The sequence below is a fragment of the Cheilinus undulatus genome, linkage group 23, assembly GCF_018320785.1.
Source record: "Cheilinus undulatus linkage group 23, ASM1832078v1, whole genome shotgun sequence".
In the NCBI taxonomy this organism is placed as follows: domain Eukaryota; kingdom Metazoa; phylum Chordata; class Actinopteri; order Labriformes; family Labridae; genus Cheilinus; species Cheilinus undulatus.
This window is the reverse complement of record NC_054887.1, coordinates 33,382,391-33,404,976: the sequence shown is the minus strand read 5'-3', so window position 1 is coordinate 33,404,976 and position 22,586 is coordinate 33,382,391. Positions and strand designations below refer to the sequence as shown.

Sequence of the window (22,586 nt, the reverse complement as noted above, 5' to 3'; positions counted from 1 at the left end):
AGCAGCAAAAGCTGGCATCACGTTCCTGGAAACCCATTCATTAAAGTTTGAGATATTTGCAGAAAATATTAGGAAATCAAAAAAAAAAAATGGTTTCCAGAGGTGTTCTTGGAAAAACTTCCAAGAATGGTCCGTAGAAACAACGGGAGAAAAGATGAAACTCAGCAGGAAACTAGCATCCACACACTTTTACCTCGGGGAGCACAAATGATTGGAACAAACTCTCTCGGCATTTTCTCCAAATGTCCTTGAGCTATTTCATCAAAAATGCCACTTCTTTTTTCTTCTTCTTCTTAGAAAGAAACAAAAATGATTTCCAAAGGCTAATGTATGACAAAACATTCAAAACTTCTCAGTGAAAGCACAGCGAACCGAGGCAAGAAGTTTCCAGAAGTAAAAATAAAATCAAAGCAGAGACCGACTCACTTCTCACTCCAGTATTATCGGGGGGGGGGGGGCAAAAGTTGGCATCAGATTTCTTGGAAATCAGTCAATTTCATAACCAGATATTTGTAGAAAAAAGTCGCTTTAATGGTCTGTTTTTTACGTCAGAGACTGAAGAAACGGTTTCTAATAGCAGTTTTGGTCAAAACATCCAAAAACAACCCAGAGACTCACGTCCTACACATATTTGATCCAGGAGGAATGCAAATGATGGGACCAAACTCCTCTACAATGCATCCAAAGGTTCTTGAGGTGTTTGATTAAAAATGTCGACCTTTTTTTGTTTGTAGCCCGTCAGAAAGGTTTCTGAGAGCGTATGTATGCCGGTTGGCTGACAGCAAACCTATTTAATAAAGGCAGAGAGAGGAAAGAAGTATTCCGAGCTGTTTTTAAAGGGATACTTCAACATTTTGGCAAATTCCCCCATTGCCATAATTCCTATAGTCTTACTAATAAAGGGGTGTCAAACTCTGAATTTAGGTCTAACCTGAGGGCCAAACAGGGTCAACATTTAACCTTAAACTGTAAACCTTTATTTCAATTCATTTAAGGGGAGAAAACTGATGATAAATGATTTTGAGATTTAAAACAAATTCAAAATGGTAAGTTTAAAGGCTCAAAGTCTGAGATAAAAAGTCAAAATACTCGTTAAAAGGTCAGAACACAAAATCAAAAGTGAAAATAATGCTTTCAAAAGGCAAATATATGAGACAGAAAGTAAAAAAATGAGTTTAAAGGTCAAGAAATAAGATACAATACAAAATCATGAGTTTTAAAGGTCAAAATATGGGATTAAAAATCAAAGGTAGGAGTTGAGATAAAAAATCAAAATGTTGAGTTTAAAAGGTCGAGATATAACTTAATATTTAAGATAGTGAACCTAAACGGGCAAAATATGCGCTGAAATTCTAAATTGTGAGTTTAAAAAGCCCAAAAATGGGATTAGAAGTCAACGTTAGGAGTTTAAAAGGGCATAATTCACCCCAGTGACGATGACGTTCAGTTGTCCGGTGAGACCCAAACTGCCGTGCGTCTGTGAGCAGCCGCCGTGAGTCTGTGCGTCCCGAGAGTCCACCAGCAGCACATACGGAGGCCGATGCTTTTCCTCACCGTGGCCGGGGTGGGGACATGGAGGGGGTTGCAGGGGTGGTCAAAACACGAACACTGACGAAGGTAGCAGGAATAAAAAAATCACCGTGGAGGTAGGGGCAGACGTGGTAGAAGCAGTGGCGGTGGAGGCCGCCTGGTGACATCAGAATATGCAAATTAGATGAGTGAATTTACTCCCACCACAAACTTTGTGTCATACTGAAGATGTTTCTCATCTACAGCATGCCTTTATCTCTAACCACTTTCAGGCTACAGCCTTCTGAAATCTTGATATCACAGTTGAACATTTTCTTGAAGAAACTCTGGAGCCCAAAGAGTTAAGGGGGGGACAAAAGTTGGCATCACATTTGTTGGAAATTTATCCATTTTAGTTTGAGATATTTGTAGAAAATTTTATTTTATTTTGTTTTGCAACGCTTTTATCAAACAACCAGTCCAGGAGCGAGCCGCTGAAGCTGTGGCCAACAGTCAAAAGTCTTTAAAAAGTTGCTTAAATGGTTTGAAATATTACAAATGTCTGGCGTTAGCGACGCCAGCTGTCGTGGAAAGGTTGATTCCAAAGAATGTTTCAGAATGAACCTTTAGTTTAGGACACAGGGTGAAAAACTCTCCTGCATCATGTGGGGGATGTTGGGTTGACTCTCCAAGCTCACCTTTGAACCACAAACTAAAACGACTCGTCCTGAGAGAAAGTTTGTCAAACCAGAGCCAACAAAGAGTTAATTTACGTCTCCAGCCTGACTTTTCCTGCAGTCGTTTCTCTCCTAAACTTTGCTTTTCCTCCATTGTGAGCGAATCTGTGGAATGATCAGTAAACAGGAGATAAACACGCTGCTTCTTGTCCAGAAAATGCCCACGGTTGTTATCGCCGTCATCGCTGATTCTCCTGAATTTCAGAAACGGCTGCATCAGATTTGGCTCCGAGTTCTCATTCCTTAACAGCAGATTGTGTTTGTGTGCTGCCTATTCATTTCCCCGGTTCCTGTCGAGGCCGCCGCGCTTCCTCCGACTTACTATCCTACCGTTGTTATCCAAACACACACAGCCGCACTGATGCACACACACTCACACACGGTGGATATTATGGCCACGGCCAACCATAACAGGACAGTGCAGAGGCAGGACTTAGTCATAACATCCCTACTGTACACGCCGCGCTGCTCGCTCTCTCAATAACCTTATCTCACCTTTAGTACCCACAGCCCCCCCCCGTTCTCCTTCTGCTGCTGCAGTTCTCTCACCTTGCCGTCTTATCTGCCCTCTTATATTCCCTATCTCTCTCCCTCTTGCGTGCACATGCTCATGCACACGCCTGCTCAAACACACTCCCTCTCTCCGTCGTTCCCACAGTGAGCAGTGTGTGTAATCAGCGCTTCATATTGTAAGGAGAGATTAGCACTGCTCAGCTAAAAATCACAATCTGCTCTGTCAGATAGCCTCGGCTCGCACGCGGATGGACGGCAGAAACGCACTAGGGCTGGGAGATGTGCTGGGTTTTTAGGGGCGGCCTCATATTAAAGCCTGGGCCCGGATCCAAGTGTACTTGACCCTCAAACGCCATCGTACCATACCTGGGCACCATGCCGGGCTGGCTTGAAAAAGTGGTGTGATTAATGCATGCAGGGATGGCGTATAGGAGACGTGAACGCAACTGTGCTTGAGTATGGAGTATCCTTCTGTCAACATGTATGAACGATATGAATCAGCAGAGCTTCCAGTACTGAGATAATAACAATAATATCATGTATCCCTAATGTGAATGCAACCAAACATGAGAACAGAGTACCAGCCAGGGAATAGCTGCTCCTGTTTCTTTAAAAACCCATCGTTCTCGTCCTCTGAGCTCCATGCTAGATATGGACGTCTAGCGTTGTTTTTGGGGTCTCTAAATTCATAAAAACATCAAAAGTATCAGGATGGACTCTCCAGTTTGCACATGGGTACACAAATATTGACAGAAGAGGTTGCAATGGTTGTCTCTTCTTTGCAGATTTGCAAAGCAACTCTATACATACTTCAGCTGACTGCGCAGTCATTCTTAACAATCTTTTTCCTAGAGCGCATTCCCACCAGAGCTGTTTGGTCCGCTTTAAACGAACTCTGCTCTGTCCCAGATAGTCAGGTTTGTTTGGAGTGGTGTGAAAACTCAAACAACTCTGGTGCCAGGAAGTGGCGTAAAGATTAATAATTTAAGGATTTATGTGTGATTTAATACACTCAAACACATGTCGGTACCTCGCTTGCCGTCTGTGTAGCCATAGCAACACGTTGTAGTCTGTGCTGATTTATTCGTCTCGTGTAAAGAGCGACATGTTGGACAGCTCACCGTCTCGCTGGCTGCTCTTAATGCCCCAATGCAAGAGCAGAAACGCCAAGACAGCGTTAATTCTGTTTTTTCATTGTTTATGTGGAAAAAATACCGGTGAAAGGAGCTGCATTTCCCCGTTTCATCTTCTTCTACGCCGGCTTTTCTTCTTGGTCGCCGTTTGTTTGTGACGACAGCGCCCCTAGTGGGCAGAGGTTGGTGGTGCTCAGATGGTTTGGTCTGTTTGAGAAAGAGCAGTATGAATGCAAATCAAACCAAAGGAAAGTGGCCGAGTCCCCCGGACTATCAGGTGTAAAAAACAACCTTAGAACCCTCTTATGCAGATTTTAAGAAGATTCTGACATTTACCAAAGTCTTTATCTATGATTTGCTCTCAGATCAAATTAAATGTGTTTAATGATGTTCCGTCATTTTAAAGCATCAGATTTTATAATAAATGAAATTTTATTTCACTCATTCTCACTTTGATTTAAGCATTTTTATCTCATCTGCATGCATCCTTACTGTAGTGTCATTTCTGATGAAATCACTATCTGGTCCAGAGATTTCATCCATTAAATGTGTTTGTAGCATATTTTAATGTCCACTACTGGAGGTAAAAATGGACTAACTCTTCCTCTTTGGTGTCATTTAAAGCAGCACTATATCCACTTTAGAACCAGCAAAGTGATTTACATTTTTTAATTCAAATATTAACAGAATCTGGACTGACTTCTTGCATCTTCTCCTCTCACTCCTGTGAGTCTTCTGTGTTTGCACACTGTCCTGCAGTCTCACGCCCTTATATGGGCATTTCTCTATGCTAATAAGGAGAAAAGTGCACGAGCTTCCAGCTTACGAACGTCTTTCATTCACTAAGCCTGGAGCTTTGGTGACTCTTGGGTGTTAAATCCACACCAGATTATCCGATATCGAACGTCTCTTATCATTTCTTTCATCTTTGATCATTTCTGCTGCTAGCGGTTAATGCTGACCACCATTTAGTATCCCACAATGCTGCAGGCTGTTCTGCCGTCTTCCCCAAGAGATGGGAGAACAAATTTGTATTAACAAATTCTTGTTATTACTGTTTACTGTGTAGCTTAGGGCTTGAAGGGTTCAGGTTCCATGATGGTGTGATGTTCTCTAGAACCCTATCAGGGGTTATAGCAGACACTGTGATGACATTTCTCTGCAGACAGATCCACATGCGCATGCGTTTCCATTCAACTGAGACGTATAGAGCTGTGATTTACCCGTCCCTAAGTCTCACACTCCCAGCGATGGTTATTATGTAGAAAAGTGCTACCTGCAGTCGCCGTGGTGATGAATCTTCTCTCTATAATTGGTGTCTTCTGTAGTATTATCAGGCTGTACAGCAGATCTTTTATAACAACCGGGACGCTCTAATAACGGCACAGAGGAGACATAATAATACCGCTGTGTCACCTCTGTGAGTGTGGATCAGCTGATCTGGTGATTAACTCGATCCGTCTTCACAGGTCACTGATCCCTTTTTCTTTTCTCTCCACAGGTCGAGTAGAGCTCGACTCCACGTTCACTGAGCAGGTAGGTGGACTTCACTGTCAAACACAACTATAGATGCTACCAGTTAATTATGTTTTGTTTGTATAAGGGTTGGCAATCTACCTATCCACACATCTGTATCATACGCTGGTAACATAAGTCCCGCCCCTTCTTGATTTTGATTGGTCAGTAAGGAAAAGTGACATTGATGAATGCTGTGAGTATAGCAACAAACCAATCATTCAGGGGGATTTGGAGGCAAATCCAGCCCATTGGTTGTTTGCAATCACGTGATCCCCAGTGTTTCAAGGAGGGTCAGGACAGCTCTAACTGGACATGTACGCTGCAGTTATCAAAAAAAAAGTCTACGTATATTTAGTACAATCACTAAACTTAACAAAATAGTGTTTTTTTTTACCACAGTTAAACAGATTTAGCTGTCGTGGAGTTAATCAATATCCTAAATATTTGGTCCTGCAGACCACCTTGTGTCCTTTAACCAGAAGAAGGATCTCATATTTTCACAACTTTTAAAACACAAAAAGAGCTTTAAATTAGAGATATTTTAAACATTTTTACTCTTTGGAAGCTTGGCATAGTCATAAACAGCTCTTGGCATGTTCTTTGGTAGAGTTTCCCTGCGCAAACATCCCTTCTTGCCTGCACAACATGAAAAAAAGTCATGCTGGTTGGATTAAAAGTCATGCTGGTTGGATTAAAAGTCATGCTGGTTGGATTAAAAGTCATGTTGGTTGGATTAAAAGTCATGTTGGTTGGATTAAAAGTCATGTTGGTTGGATTAAAGTCATGCTGGTTGGATTAAAGACATGCTGGTTAGATTAAAGACATGCTGGTTGGATTAAAGACATGCTGGTTGGATTAAAAGTCATGTTGGTTGGATTAAAGTCATGCTGGTTGGATTAAAAGTCATGCTGGTTGGATTAAAAATCATGCTGGTTGGATTAAAGGCATGCTGGTTGGATTAAAGACATGCTGGTTGGATTAAAAGTCATGTTGCTTGGATTAAAAACATGCTGGTTGGATTAAAGGCATGCTGGTTGGATTAAAAGTCATGTTGGTTGGATTAAAAACATGCTGGTTGGATTAAACACATGCTGGTTGGATTAAAAGTCATGTTGCTTGGATTAAAAACATGCTGGTTGGATTAAAGGCATGCTGGTTGGATTAAAAGTCATGTTGGTTGGATTAAAAACATGCTGGTTGGATTAAACACATGCTGGTTGGATTAAAAGTCATGTTGGTTGGATTAAAAACATGCTGGTTGGATTAAAGACATGCTGGTTGGATTAAAGACATGCTGGTTGGATTAAAAGTCATGCTGGTTGGATTAAAGACATGCTGGTTAGATTAAAGACATGCTGGTTGGATTAAAGACATGCTGGTTGGATTAAAGACATGCTGGTTAGATTAAAGACATGCTGGTTGGATTAAAGACATGCTGGTTGGATTAAAAGTCATGTTGGTTGGATTAAAGTCATGCTGGTTGGATTAAAAGTCATGCTGGTTGGATTAAAAACATGCTGGTTGGATTAAAGACATGCTGGTTGGATTAAAAGTCATGCTGGTTGGATTAAAAGTCATGTTGGTTGGATTAAAAGTCATGCTGGTTGGATTAAAAGTCATGTTGGTTGGATTAAAAGTCATGCTGGTTGGATTAAAAGTCATGCTGGTTGGATTAAAGACATGCTGGTTGGTTTAAAGGTCATGGGTCACCTGTAAAGATCCTATAGCTGCATCTTGCCCTTTCTTCCCCGGCCGCCATCTTTTACAGACTTACTCTTCTAGAACACACCTGTAGCTTCCACCCCATTGGCTCTGACAGTCCATCAGCTTTCTTACTTGTCTTCAAACTCAAACAAGTCTCTGATATTTTCCTCGAAACACCAAGTTGAGTCATTGCTGCATTTTTTTTAACTCTGAGTGACTAAAATAGCCTGACTAGTTCAGTTTTGATGTGTATTTGTGTGTATTTGTGTATATTTGTGTGTGTTGGTGGATATTTGTGTGTGTTTGTGTGTATTGGTGTGTGTTTGTGTGTAGGTGTGTGTTTGTGTGTATTTTTGCATTAGCCTTTGGACAATGAATGTTCCTACTGTTGTTCTGTGTCCGTGTAATTGTTTCCCTCCTAGCTGTTTATGTAATACACACTGTGGCCGTTACTACACACAAATACACACCAACACACACACATCCTCAGGCCTGAGAAAGAGAGCGAGTGTGGTAAAGTAAAGGTCTCTCTATCCCTCTTCAGCAGCTGCCTGTCACCGGCTGATACCAATACAACCACTGCTGCTGCTACACACACCACACACACACACACACACACACACACAGGAGCTGAAGGCTGCTGCTGTTTTCTCGTTTTTTAGCAGAGACGCTGATGGATGTTTTAGTGTGAAATTAAAGCACGCACACACTTCCTGTCTGTCGTCTTGGCTGCCGATATGTTCAACACACACTTTGTTACACGTCCGAGGCAGATTACTTCACACACACACACATTAACACACATTAACACACAAACAGCGAGTGTGTCAGAGTAGCATTTAGCCACTAATAGCCTCTAAATTCAGGCTGCATATTAATATTGTGGATTTCTCTGCTAACACTGGAGTAATGAAGTGGGTCAGACTCCCTCTCTCTGTTTGTACCTGCTGCTACAGGTGTGTGTTTGTGTGTGTAGTAGGAGTGTGTAATCTTTAATGCTCAGTAATCCGCTCAATTTCCTCGGCTCTAAACCTGGGTCACATCTTTTCTCTGCTCCCCTTTGTGTGTTTGTGAGTTTCTTCCTCCTCTCCGTCCTGCTCTGCCAGCAGCTCTCCATTGACCTCAATAGTTTGAACAAACAGCTCGCCAGGCCTGTTGAGGAGATTTTAGAGCCTTGTTGCTTTCTCTATAAAAACGTACCTGTGAGTGTGTGTGTGTGTGTGTGTGTGTGTGTGTGTGTGTGTGTGTGCTTTCATTCCTGGAGGTGGTTCAGCGTCAGAACCAGAGGAGCTGCTGTTAAAGTTTATAAAAGTTTATCAGTTTAACCTTAAAGTAGCCGTGAAGGCCATCAGTTAAACACATATGATGTAAAATTCCTCCACCAGGGGGCTCCAACCAAAACAGCAACACTAAATGATGAGTACAGTTTACCGCTTGTTTTGAGGCGTTTACTAAACAGAAGACCAAAGTTTTGTTTTCATTCAGCAGTTTCTCATAATGAGGGAGAAAAGCTGTTAAAAATGCACTTCCATGTTCACGCTGAAAGTGGTCCCAGAATGGGCATGCAACTGGTGTTGCTTCCAGCATGAACTGGGAAAAGATAGTGGGGGAAGCAGGGGATAGCCTCAGTAAACAGGTACATCTCAAAAAAGTAGAATATCATGCAAAAGTTCATTTTCCCCCCAGTTCACTCCAAAAAAGTTCCATATACTCGTCTTATAGAACAGGGGTGTCAGTCTCAGTCACAGCAGGGGCCAGGTTCTGAATTTAGGTCTAACCCCCGATATCCATATACAGTGTGCGTGTCGTGGAATGCCGGCAAATCACACTGCAGAGCACTTCGTTCCCTCTCTAGTCTCTCAGAGCATTTCCACAGCCGGCGCTCTAGACCGGCAGCGGCGCGTGCTCACTCCACTTTGTTTCAGATACGCTGCAGGTCTATTTTCAGCGCCGGCCGTTCTGTCGTTCAGAAAGCACCGACCATGGAGGTCACAAGCATAGAACATCCGGTCCTTCAAAATAAAACACAATGCATGGATTCCCGATCATAAATCATCACTATATCAACATTACGTCTCATCCTGCAGTGAGAACAAAGGGTCACCGAGAGGTCAGTGGGTCACAGAGTTACAATGGCGCCACTGACGAGGAAAAGTTCACTTTTGGGGATATTTAGCCAAAGAGTTTTGCATAAAACCACAGATCCTTTAAGCAAACATGAACCTTTTAACTTCCTAATGTACTCACTCAGTGGAGGAAGCAGTGATATCATGGACTTATACTGGAAAGGATGATAAATTAACCCAAAAAGGTAAAATAGTCCGCTGTTGACATACTATTCCTGCATGAACTCGCAGTTCTCCCATGATCTCTTCCTGCTGATCAGGGCTTGTGCGCCGCGGCGCTGCACTCTAGACTTGCTTCCAGTGGGCGAGGTCGCTCGCCTTTCGGTCGGAGCAAACCCACAGCACGCACGCTGTATATGGAAATTCAAGGTAACCTGAGGGCCCAACAGGGTCAACCATAAACTGTCAACTCATTTTCACCAGTGATAAATTATAAGTAAAAAAAAAACTTTTGAAACTTAAAAAAGACAAAGTTATAAGTTTAAGAGCTCAAACTCTGAGATAGAAAAAAAAAAGGTAAAAATACATTAATAAAAGTAAGTCAAAATAATGTTTTTGTAAGTAAGTCTATGAAATAGAAATTCAAATAATGAGTTTAAAAGGTCAAAATATAAGTTCAATTCATAGATTTTGAGTCTTAACAGATGAAAATATGAGATTAAAAGTCAAAGTTAGGAACTGGAAGGTTAAAAAGCCACAGAGGGTCATTCTCAAAAGAAGACATTGTTGTCAGAGGCTGTATGGAAGCACATTTATGGAAAGCTGAGTGAAGCGAAAAGTGTAGTAAGAAGGTCACAACAGAACTGGGGCGCAGGCGGCCTACTGGTTTAGGGCGCGCACCATGTGGTCAGCCGTGGTCATGTCTCTCCCAGCTCTCTCATCACTGTTTCTGATTCTATCCACTGTCCTCCTCTATCAATAAAGGCATAACAAACCCCAAATAAATCTTTAAAAAAGAAGGTCACAGCAGCACTAACAAAACCGACATGTCAGATATCAAAGTACGAAACATACATTCTGATGGTACAGCAAATGTAAATTTAAAAAGCTAGAGAGTTTATTCACCACGAGTAAAAGGATCTATATTATAAGATGAGATTGTAATGGTGAAGTGTAAACTCACATCAGATCTTTCCAAACGCTGAAAATGCAGCAACACAAAGCTAGAAGCTAGAGACCGCTGGATAACTCCAAAATGCTGACACCAACCAGGCAGCCAGAGTTCAGTTTTCAACAACAGTTACAGGTAACCATAAAAGCTGGGACAAACAGGCTTTTGGCAGCAGATATGGTGGAGGAAGGGCTCCCTGCCGTAGCCTCGTACTGGACGTATTGATCTGTGGGGGCTGTTTTGGTCAGGTTTCACAGTTTTGCTGTCACCTATTGCATCCTACAGAAGAAAGGAGAGATCTCATGTCTGCTGAGTGCAGTCTGTCTTGAATCTGACTTTTCGTACTTCTTCTATTCCCCGATGCTTTTGGTGCATCGTCCGTATATTCTTGCCCTTGTTACGAATCAGTATTGTACAAATACTTCGAGGGATTTTCTTCAAACTTTGCACAAACATCCACTCGACTTATATGAACTGATGAAGAGGTCAAAAGTCAAACTCTCCATAGCTCTTCTTCTTGACCCACCACTCCTCACAGAGGCGACTGTGGTTCTACTCCAGCGAACATGTTTTCACTTCTGGCTCTTATTTGAGCCGCAGTAAAAGAAGCTGAAGATTCTGAGTCCATGCCTGCTTTATTGCTTGTTTTCATTTTTTACTTTTGGTTTTAACCACCAACTTTTTGTGCAGATAGTTCTGCAGAAAACTGCCTTACTCTCTCTCTTTGATTCTAGTCTGCTCGTTTACTCCTTTATTTTTTTGGCTTTTTTGCTTCTTCTGTTTCTGCAGCATTCATTAAGCTCTGTCCAGTTCTTGTGTTTTAAACTCCATCCTCAGACTGCTGTGTGGCAGAAGTACAAAATATCAAATATTCAATCCCATAAATTCAACCTAAAGATGCTGAAATTAAGATTATGAATGCAACTCTTCACGGTTCTTCAGATTTAACAGGATCCAGGAGAGTCTGAAAGTGTTGGATCTGACTTCAAGCGCTCTCATCTCTACTTCTGTTTGGAAAGTGGGGCTTAGATTGTAGGGTATCCCAGAATGCACCTCTCGGTACCTTAACAAAGACTTAGCGATGGTGTGATCTTCCTTTTTCTTTGACTCTGTGTTTTCCTGGGCTTTTATCTCTCACCAGCTCATAAATACACGTCTCTGGCTCTGTAAACTGGTCGTGTTTGTGTTGGCGGCGTTTATTCAGCGCACTTTGTACCATGAAACTCTGCAGGCTTCACTTTTTGTCAGCCGGGCGTCTCTGTCCCTTCATCTCAGCTGGAGCTCGGCTCCACGGACTCCACCGCCTGCAGGGAAATTAATCATTTGTTGACTTACATGAATAACTCAGTATATGATGGATGACCACTTTTTATTTTCTAACAACACAAAAATAAAAGTGGGAAACTTCACAAGCATCCAGAAGTTCCATAACGTCCACGAATGTGAGCACAATGATTAGAACAGACCGATGTGCCGTTTCAGAGTTGTAAGTGGACGTTTTTATCCACCATTACAGACACGGCATGACTTTCTTTTCTTTTCTTTCATTCTCTATTAGTAAAACTTGAATAGCATTTATAGTTACTGACCCATGATTGGTGGTGTTAAAGGAATATTTCTGCTTTTTTAAGGTTGGATTGTAAGAGGTTATTGGCGACAGAGTGCCGATATCCTCCAGAGATTTTAGTGAGCAAAGCTCCAGATGTAGCTGCTCCATGTTATTAAGTGAGTTTTAGGTAAAAAATGGGCCAAAATACAGTGCTAGTTTAATTGCACGCTACATTAAAACTTTATGAAGAGTTTTATTTTTAACCCAGAAAGTTTCTGTGTTTGGCACTGTTTTGCAAAGGCGCAATTTGCGCTTACAGCAGCTGCACAGTGATCCACTGGCGAATCATACTAAGGAGCAAATTTCTCCTCTCTTGTCAGTCAGAGCAGTTCCACTGCCCGTGCTCCAGTCCAGCACCGGTGCGTCCCTGAAGCCCGACTCCGCTGTGCTTTGTTAGAGATACGCTGCAGGTCTATTTCTAACGTCATATGCTGCCAAACTGCATCAACTGCATTGATCAGAAATCTCCAAACAGGAAGTCACGAGTGTAGAGTATCCGGTTCTTTCAAAATACAACACAATGCATGGACTCCTGATCATAAATCATCACTATATCAACATTAGCTGAGCTACAACGGCGCCATTGATGAAAAAAAGTTAGCCTTTGAGGGCATTTAGCAAAAGAATTTTACATAAAACCACACAGTAACTCCTCTAAGCAGTAGAGACGCAACTGGTCGACTACAACTCCCACAATGCTTTGCATGTCAAACAAATATGGCTGCCCACTGAAGAAAGTCAAAGTACATGATCGAAAATGGATTAAAATTGGATAAAAAGATGCTTATTATCGGATGTAACGCTGTGGATTTAATCTCCAAAGACCCCGAAAAGTCACCAAAGTTCCAGGCTCGCTACAATGACGTCCTTTAGAGCTACAGAGACATCAATGGTAGCAAACGAACAGCAAAATAGTCAGCTTTCAGATGAAAGAGAAAGTTTCTTTGACTTAAGGTTCAAAAGTTATCAACGTTTTTATAAACGGTGTCATGTCTTGTTGAATAGGACAACGCTGTCCTCAGAGACTCCAGAAAGTCAGCCAATTTCCGGGCTCACTAGAAAATGTTCTGGAAGAGCTACGAATGCTTGAAAGACATGATTAGAAAGGCACAACGGATCCGTGCCGCGTGAGCTCTAAGGGTTAATGTGTTGATGTTGATTAATCTGTGTAACGCTGTAATCGGCCAGATTAATCGGCCCGCCAATCAATCTGTGGGGCTCCAATCTAAACACACTTCTATTAGGCGAGGTCGCTCACTGTCAGTGAGAGTAAAACCGTGGCACTGCAGCTGTTGTATGTGGAAAATGAGGGTCAGATACCGGCTGTGTGTTCTCCTGCCTCAGCTGTTTGGGTCTGCAGTCTGTAAGAGGAAAACGAATAAAGTTCAGACTAGTTATTCCAGCTCAGCTTTCTCCTTCAACCGCTGACACGTTAACATACCGTACCGACTGTAGCTTGTCTAATTTTCAGCCAGTAGCAGAACAAAGTGACAGCCTTGAACTTGCCTGAATATCCATTTAGCTCTTCTAGTCAGGGGTCAGTTTCTCTAGTTTATCTCCAGGAAGCTGAAGTATGTTGGTAAAACATCAGCGTTCAGTAAGACAGGGAACTCTTAATTGGGAGTGATGCAGGCTGCAGGACTTTCACTCGTCATACCTAGACTGTGAGCTTCATCCTGATTTTCCTCAGAACAAACCGTCTTCACAGCTCGACAGCTTACATCGTCCTCTGTGTGTGGCCAGCTGTGGCTCAACGACACAGGGACCGTCTACAAATTACCAATACTCTGTAGAAATCTGGTTTCAGTTTGGCTCTAAGAGAGTTTTTGTTTCTGTCAAAATGTCAAATTATATCGACCAAAAAACATCCAGACTTTTCATAGAAGGGCTGAAATGATCTGAACTGTTGTCTTCAAACTTTCTTTCTTTGCAAAGTTGAGAATATTCTAAATCAATCCCACATTGGTGTTCCAGAGATGGAGGCTGTGTTGCAGCAGTCGTAGCTCTGCCCTTGTAGCAGCTGGTATTTCTGTGGAGGAGGTTCAGATTTGTTCTCTAAAGTTTCAGATTTTTGTCCAGTTTGTCCTCTGGGAGTAAAAACTGAAGTGAAAGGAAACATGCACTGAACTCATCAGGATGACTGAACACAGATCAGTCTTTGCTCTCCCAGTGCACGGCCTGTATTTCCCAGCAGGCCTTGTGGCGTGCGTGTTGATAAGCCGTTTGTACGGATGGATAGTCGAGCACTGGAGAAGTGGAGCGCCACTGTTCTGGCTCGTTCAGTCGGGCCTGAGCCGTGTGCCAAAACGCTGCTGCGTTCAGGAACATTCAGCCAGCTGTGCACCGAGCCGCTGACCGTCATCTGGTTCACGCCGCCATGCGGTTCAGGCTCTGATATTCCAGTCTCTGCTCTCTGCTGCTTTTGTTCTGCGGGGCCGCCTCATCACCAATCTGAAATAGAAGGGTTTATTCTAGACCTGTTTTATTCAGCTTTGCTGAACCACAGAGAGAAACAATGCTGCAGATGCCTGCTTTAACTAAACACATCAGTCTAACAGCTACAAACCCAGTTACAAAAAAGTTGGGACGCTGTGTAAAATGAAACAAAAACAGATGATTGTTAAATCTCATAAACCAATATTTTATTCACATTAGAAAATAAACATGTTGAAACTGAGACATTCATTCATGAAAATAATGATTTTGAATTTGATGGCAGGAACACATCTCAAAAAGGTTGGGACAGGGCTGTGTTTACCATTGTGTATCATCTCCTCTTCTTTTAACAACAGCCTGTAAACGTCTGGAAAGTGAGGAGACCGGCTGGAGTTTTTCTTAATCACCAGCATCTGATCCTGGCCTTCAGCCTTGTCGCTTGCTCACTGAGGTTGCTCCAGATTCTCTTAATCTTTTGATGATATTGTGGACTGTAGATGGTGGGATATAAAATTCTCCTCTTATACCCAGTCATGTCACTGACTTGTCACCCATGAACCTAGGTAGTTGCAGAATGCTCTGTTGCAGCCTTTTATTGCCCTGTCCCAACTTTTTTGAGATACATTGCTGCCGTCAAATTCAAAATGAGCTAATATTTTCATGATGTGGATCATGCCTGTTTTTACTGCAGTGGTTCCTGAGAGGCCCAACATCACCAGCATTTGATCCTGGCCTTCAGCCTTGTCCCTTGCTCACTGAGGTTTCTCCAGATTCTCTGAATCTTTTGATGATATTATGGACTGTAGATGGAGGGAGATTCAAAGTCATTGCAGAAACTCTGCCTCTCTAAAATGCTGTTTTTATACCCAGTCATGGTACTGACCTGTCACCCATGAACTTAGTTAGTTGCAAAATGCTCTTTTGCAGCCTTTTATTGCCCTGTCCTAACTTTTTTGAGAAGAATTGCTGCCATCAAACTCAAAACGAGCTAATATTTTAATTTTTTCAGTTTAAGATCTGATATGTTGTTTCTATTCTGTTGTAAATTAAATATGTTTTTATGAGATTTGACAATCATTGACTTTTTACATTTTCCAGAGGTCCCAACTTTTTTGTAACAGGGGTTGTAAATGTAAGACTGATGCTGGTAGTGAGATGTAGTTAACCCCTGCTGCACTGGCGTTAGAAGGCGTTTGTATAAATGTGCCATGGGGCGACTACGGCAGCAGACCAACCATGGTGGCCGCTGAAATGATCAATGAAACGCTTTTCATTCGCCCACTGAAACTCCTCCCCCTCCTCAACAGAGAGCTCCATTACTGTAGGGACCTTTTATGTGATGTTGTCAGACTCTCTAAGCCTTTTAGTGACAATAAAACAACTTTAAGTGAATGTTTTTTGATTTAACAGTCTCTATCCTGCTGCAGGCTAAAGCGTTTACACAACTTTCCTCTTCTGAGTCATTCAAACCCAGAACATTCAGAAAGTAGGACTCCGGTAACTTGAATTCTTGTTTAATGCAGGGTAAAAATATTTCTTCCATGACTGTACTGCAGCGATAATCTACCTTTGCTTTGCTTTGAAAAGCAGCTTAAAGAAGTTTTATGCCTGCCAATCTGCAGCGAAGAACAGCTGGGGTCAAACAGAATTCATGTCTGTTAGAATCAGAGGAAAGCAAGTTTTCATGGAGGAAGAGGAGTATTATACACAGGCTCGAAATTCAGTTCTGCACTGCACTCATGGAGGAAAATCCCTGCTGCTGTCATCGACATGCTCTGACTCTTTAAAACAAATGTAAATGTGACGCGCTGTCTGCTAACGCTGTGTGACGTCTGCCGGCTGGTGTAGGTGCTGGATATGGATTACAGCCCGAAATAGAGATGAGCAGTCACCCAGAAGAAATGAGATGTGATCAGCTGTTTGGAGTGGAGCATAAAGGCTGCAGTGTGCAGAGAAAGCTGCTTTAGAAAGGCTCGCAGTCAGGAAGAAGCCCTAGCACGGGAAAGCTCCCCCGAGGTGAAATCAGCTTTGTTACCTTAAAAAGGAGCGGCGGTGGGATGGCAGCTGAGTGTTTGTCATCGAATATGTGCAGGGAAGCATCGTGACTGTACAGTAATTCAGTAGGGAGGAACAATACTGTCCCAGAATATGACTCAGTCCCAGACACGCTCGGAATAATCACTTTAGCACAGAAACGTCCCCTTCCAATGCAGGAAATAGTCCCCTAGAAAAATTTTATTTCAAGCAGATTTTACAACTAGAGATCAGCTGATTTAGGCTGCTACTGATTTACCTGGAGAGGAGATCCAGACCACTGATGACCTAGTCCTGCAGACCTCCTACTACAGGTCTAGACAGATGGAGGGAGGCCAGAGTCTCAGAGGCTAGCTGAGCCTCTTTAACAGCTTTTCTCCCTCGTTTTGTCTTAAACATGCTTGTAATGGAAACACTGATATACTGCTGAGATAATTAACCTGGTGAGGTAGAGACGGAGGAATGACGTGTCATTTGAGACCAGAGCTGTCAGAGAGCCAGTTTCATATTTCTGTTGTTCTTTAATCCACATTTAAAAAGTCGATCTGGTACCAAACTAATCAGGACCACTTGGTGAAGATGGAGGATGTGTGAGCGTTGTCTGAACCAATCATGACGTGGTGTGACTGATGTGGCTAGTGTGGAATGGCTCGTGTGGCACGGTGTAACTAGCGTTGCATGACTGGCGGGGCTTAAGTGATGTCAGGTGACATAGACTGTATGGCATGACTTGACTTGGTGTGACCTGATTTGACTGATGTGGCTATTGTGACATGGTGTGGCCAGATGTGCCATGAAGTGGCCTGATCTGGTGTGGTGTGGGGTTGCATGATGTGGCATGGCATTGCATGGCGTGGCATAACAAGACTTGGCGTGGCATGGCAAGACGAGACTTGGCATGGCGTGATGTGGCATGACGTGATTTTGAGTGGCATGGTATGGCATGGCGTGGCATGATGTGACTTGGCATGGCGTGGCATGGTGTGGCAAGATGTGACTTGGTATGACGTGATGTGGCATGACATGACATGGAGTGGCACTGCATGGCGTGGCATGACATGGTGTGGCGTAACTAGTGTGATGTGACTTGACTTGGTTTGGAGTGGCATAGCGCAGCATGGCGTAACATGAGGTGAGGTGAGGTGACATGATTTGTCTGACAGTGTGATGTAGCATGGAGTGGCATGGAGTGGTGTGATGTGGCTAGCTTGGCGTGACATGCCATGAAATGGCGTAGTATTACTTGACGTGGTCTGGCATGGCTAGAGTGACGTGACGTGTTGTAGTTTGGCGTGGCGTGGTCTCGTGATTTGACTTGACTTGGCTAGTGTGGCGTTGCTAGCATGACTTGGTATTGTGTGGTGTGATGGGGCTAGTGTGGTGTAACCGCCATGAAGTAGCGTGGCGTGGTGTGATCTGGTGTGGCTAGAGTGACGTGACTTCTGCTGCAGGTCTTCCATCAGAGGCCCAATCAGGAATCAGCATCTATTTAAGATCAGGGCGGCTCTGATCGATGGAGAGCAGTGAAATAATGGTATCATCAGCACACCTGTTGAGGATAATGATCGGTTCTATCTATTAATGGGACTTTACTCATGGAGCACCATGAGTGAATTCAGTTCCGTTTCAAAGGTCTTTACAAGAGAGAGGAGAAATGATTCAGCAAAGGTGGAATGATGAGAGGATTTATGTGACTGGCACTGAGTCATGCCATACTCCTGATCCTTGTGAGGAACAGAATCAGGCTTTTAAAGCATAATGTGTTTAGCTTCTCTGACGTTGCCTCACAAAGTCGTGAACATTATTTGGACAGTGTTTCCTGCTTTGGTGGATTGGAGCCCCCTTTAGTAACCAAACAGCTGACGTCACTCAGGTTTCATCCTATATTTTCTACACCTAAAGCTGAATCTGTGGGTGACAGTTTATTATTACACACCTGAATCTGCTCCATTATCTCTTCTGCTGCCTGCTGTTCCTTCCTTGTCATTCGGCACATTAAATCAGACATTCTGGACTCTCTCTCGTTTCTAATCGGTCCTGGAGTTCAATTTCAGGCAGCATTAAAACATCTTAAACAGTCTTACATCGCTCGCGTCTGCAGATACGCTGACATTTAGCAGGCGTGTCCAGAAATCCTTCACAACCCTGCAGGGTTTCTTTGGATTCAGAGCCAGGTGGAGCTTTGTGCGTGAGCAGGGTGGTCATCCACGGGGTCGAATCCTCCCAAAATCAGGACAGCCATTGTTTTGTCTGGATTTTAATGAGTCACCATGTCTGTGTGTTGTTGGCTTCCAGCAGCCTGAGAGCCAGTTATCAGTGCTTTAATCAGAACCAAGGAGGCGGGGAGAGCGCTCCCTCTTTCTCTGTCTTTGGGTTTGTAATAAGGCTTCTCGCTCTAAATCCTTTAATCTGAGCAGGAATGAAGGCTAGATCTCTGTCTTCTGGCTGCACAGAACAATCCCTCCTTCTCTCCTTCCCTCTCTCGCTCACATATTTCCAAACAGAGCCTGCCTTGTTAATTGAGAGCTGCTGGAGCTGCCTCTCATCTGTGTCTCTCTCTCCTTTCTGTTCATGGATGTGTAAAGGTTAGCACGAGCCGGGGTTCAAAGGGCTGCAGAAGTTAGAGAAACTTCCACAACTTTTCAAAAACACGAGTCAAGGTAGAAATAAAAGGTTCAGACGTTTGGACGGAGAGCGGTAGGTTTGGCAGAGCAGCAGGTGAGCAGAAGGTGATAATTATTTTTTGATACGACTTTAGAGAAACGAGCAGCCTTAATAAAGTGTTCTCACATTCTGCTCCTGCTCTGCTCCTGCTGCTCGCTCTCTGCAGACGAGACAAACTTTTTAACCCAGAGTCAGACAATATCGAACGCCGCTCCTCATTCTTCCTCCTAAAAAACATCTAGAGATCTGTGGAGGAGTTACATGGCACATTTTCAATTCCAGGCTGCTGCAGATTCATGATCCAGGTCCTTAAATACCTCCTGGTTTTTTATGAAAAGATCCTATCAGGAGATTTTCATTTCCATTCAGGAAGTGAGGCTATTAATAAAAAGCTTTCATCAGGCAGCTGTTATCAGTCTGATGTTGAATAAACTCTTAATGAGGTGACTTTAGGTAACGCTGCATCATCCAGGGATCTAACTTCTGCCACTAGGGGGCTCCCTGTCGACCATTTCATCCTCTTATCTGAGGTCAGGTCGCAGTGACAGACATTCCTCTCCTCAGCAGCATTTCCAGCTCCTCCTGAGGAATCCTGATGCATTCCCAGGCCAGACGGGATCTATAATCCCTCCAGGCAAGGTCCTCTCCAAAGGGAGGCATCCAGATCCACCTCAACAGGCTCATGGAGCAGCAGCTCTTCTCTGGGCGCCTTGCATGTGAAAAAGGGTGTAGGATAGGATGATCTTGGAGCGTATGGATGATCTGCCAAAGCACAGAAATCCCCCTACTGCACTGATCATCAACTGGCCGCCTGGGGGCCACATCGGGCCCCCCAAAGCTTCCCGATCGTTAAATTCAGAAAAGCAGGAAAAGAAGATGTTGTGGTTTTAAGAGTATCCTTTGGCTTTAAATGCCTGCTACTGTTAACCACCCTGCAAACAATTCATGTTGAAATAGTTTGAGAATGACTAAACATTTGATCTGTTTTACAGAAATTTACAGTCATAATTAGTAGATATTTAAAAATAGAGTTAAAGTTTGCAGAAGAGCTGCAAAAATGACCAGATAAATTGGTGAAAAGAGGTTAAAATGAGGCAAAAATTGGTTAAAGAGGGAAAAAGGCGCAAAGAAAGTATCATAAATTGGTTAAAAATGACAAAAATTGTTCAAAAAGGTAATGAATATGGGTTAAAATGGGTAAAAATGGAAGAAATGTGTCAAAAATGGATATTAGAGTGGCACAAAGAGGATTAAACATGCGGGAAAAGTGGTTTAAATGGGTTAGGGAATGGCAAAAATTGGGTTAAAGAGGCAAAAAGTATCAAAAATGGGTTAAAAGTGGCAAAAATAGCCTGGTAAATTAGTGAAAAGGTATTCAAGAGTGGCACACAAAGGAAATAATTGGCAGGAAAGTTGCAAAACTGGGTTTAAGAGCAGCAAAAGTGGGTGGAAATTGGCAAAAACTGGTTAAAAGTTGCAACTATTGTTGAAAAAATGTTAAAAGAGGTTAGAAACTGACAAAAATAGAAGAAAAGTGGCAAAAATGGATAAGAGTGGTACAAAGGTGATAAAACATGCAGGGAAAGTGGTTTAAAGGGGTTAAAGAATGGTTACAATTGGGTTAAAGAGGCAAAAAGGGGTTAAAATGGATTTATACTGGTGCTAAATCAGAATCGTGGAGGGCCAGTCTCTGGGACTTTCTGGGGCTCAGCTAACTCTGTTGTCAGGTCTGTCTCTTTGTGGCCTGCTGCGTTATAGATAACAGGGTTTGATCTCACTGCTAATGTATGAAAATGTCGTGCATTTTGAAAGAGCATACAAATATGTTAACCAGACCAAAATATTTATTTAATTTTTGTGTATTTGAAAGTCCGACCTCCAGAGTTTCTGTCCAGACTAAATCTGACCCTTGTGCAGATGTACTTGATGACCCCTGCCCTACTGTCTGCTCTAGTTTAGCAGCTCTATGACCTCTCTTTCTGCTTCCTGAGGAAGGAGAGATTCATGACTGATAAACCAAACTTTGCAACAGGTCTGCATAACTATTGTGTAGTTCTCTGACCCTTTACCTCCTGAGGCTAAAAATGGTGATATGGCCATATTTTGTTATTCTGGCTGTAAAATAGTCAGGAAATGCCCTAAGTCTGAGACCTTTTCCCAGGAGTACTTGAACTTGACTTTCAACATCTAGTTAATGATTATTGCTCATTATATGGAATTGTCAGCAGTTTAAAGGAGAAAAACACAAAAACTGATTTGTTTTCATGGCTTTTATGAGAAGAAATGTTGTTATTGCTCATGAAGTTTTGATTGGACATTTGAAATGTGAACCTAGACATGTTTAGAACAATCCGCGTCATTTTTTGAGTCTACGACTCTTGGTGTGAAAAAGAAAACTATACTAAACCTCCGTTCAGAAGATGCATCCTCCAAATCGCTGTCCTCCTCTGTGAACCGTAGCGGCTGTTTTACCATTCTTGATGGTCTCCCTGACATCCTCTCCAAACTGGTCTCTCCAAACTTCTGGTGTATTGTTATGAATGCCCACATTATATGGTTGCGAGTACCGTAATGAACCACGTATGTGCGCATGCCCAAATTCTCAGCTTTCCAACACCGTTGGAATTTTTCAAATTGGACAAACTTTGACAGAGTTATGGTAATAAAACTCCAGACATATAGAACAGATCACCGGTGCTCCCTCAGTAGGTAAAGGGCTAAACTATCAAGGTGCAAACATGAAACTTTCCTGACTCTATCAAGAGACGACATCCTTAACAGCCAGCATGGAGGATGTCAGTCACTGCAAGCAAGCCTGTCGTTTTAATAAATGCAGACAATATTACTCTACTCTTTTGGTGTTTTGCATGGTTAATAAGCCTCTTCATCCCCTTGTTATTCCATTATCACAAGGGTTACCTCTGCATAATGGAATGAGTGAACTACCAGAGGTAGGCGTTGCTGTCAACGAGGTCTGGACCTCGATTGTTTGCAGTTTAATGCTTTTATTTCCATGCACGCTGCACAGACTGATCTCATCCTGCAGCTCTATCTCCATCCTCCTGTCCTCAGTGTGTAGCAAGCAGGTGTGAGCGTAACCTCATGTCATGATTACATAAGAATAACGTAAGATTAATTCTACTGCAGGATAAGTGTCACAGAAATGCTTTCAGATACATTTATTTATGCTGCCTGCATAAGTCTGCATTAGGATGAATTCTGCTATGAATAAAAATGTGAGTGGTGAATTAAATTAAAAAAAAGAGTGCACACAGATGATAATTGGATGGTGCTGAAAATGCACAAACTCTGCACCCCTTACCTGATGGGGAAACAAAAATATCAAATAGAATATTTCATGCAGGTTGTTGCAGAAGAAAAAGACTAAAAGAATATTAAACTTGACGTTAACCCAGTATGCAAAAGTATGCAAACGATATGGGAAATAAGTTCTCGGTCAGTAACTGATTAGCCTTAAAATCAGAATGATAA

The 22,586-nt window shown here is 42.6% G+C and overlaps 1 protein-coding gene across 1 annotated transcript in view; it reads left to right on the top strand.

The window, feature by feature from the left end:
- Window positions 1-22,586, top strand: part of LOC121505213 (plexin-B2-like) — a 286,200-nt gene that overhangs the window by 173,424 nt on the left and 90,190 nt on the right. Inside the window, exon 4 of the mRNA XM_041780327.1 lies at window positions 5,394-5,428. The gene's annotated coding sequence lies outside the window, so the exon portion shown is untranslated. The remainder of the gene's footprint in view (window positions 1-5,393; window positions 5,429-22,586) is intronic.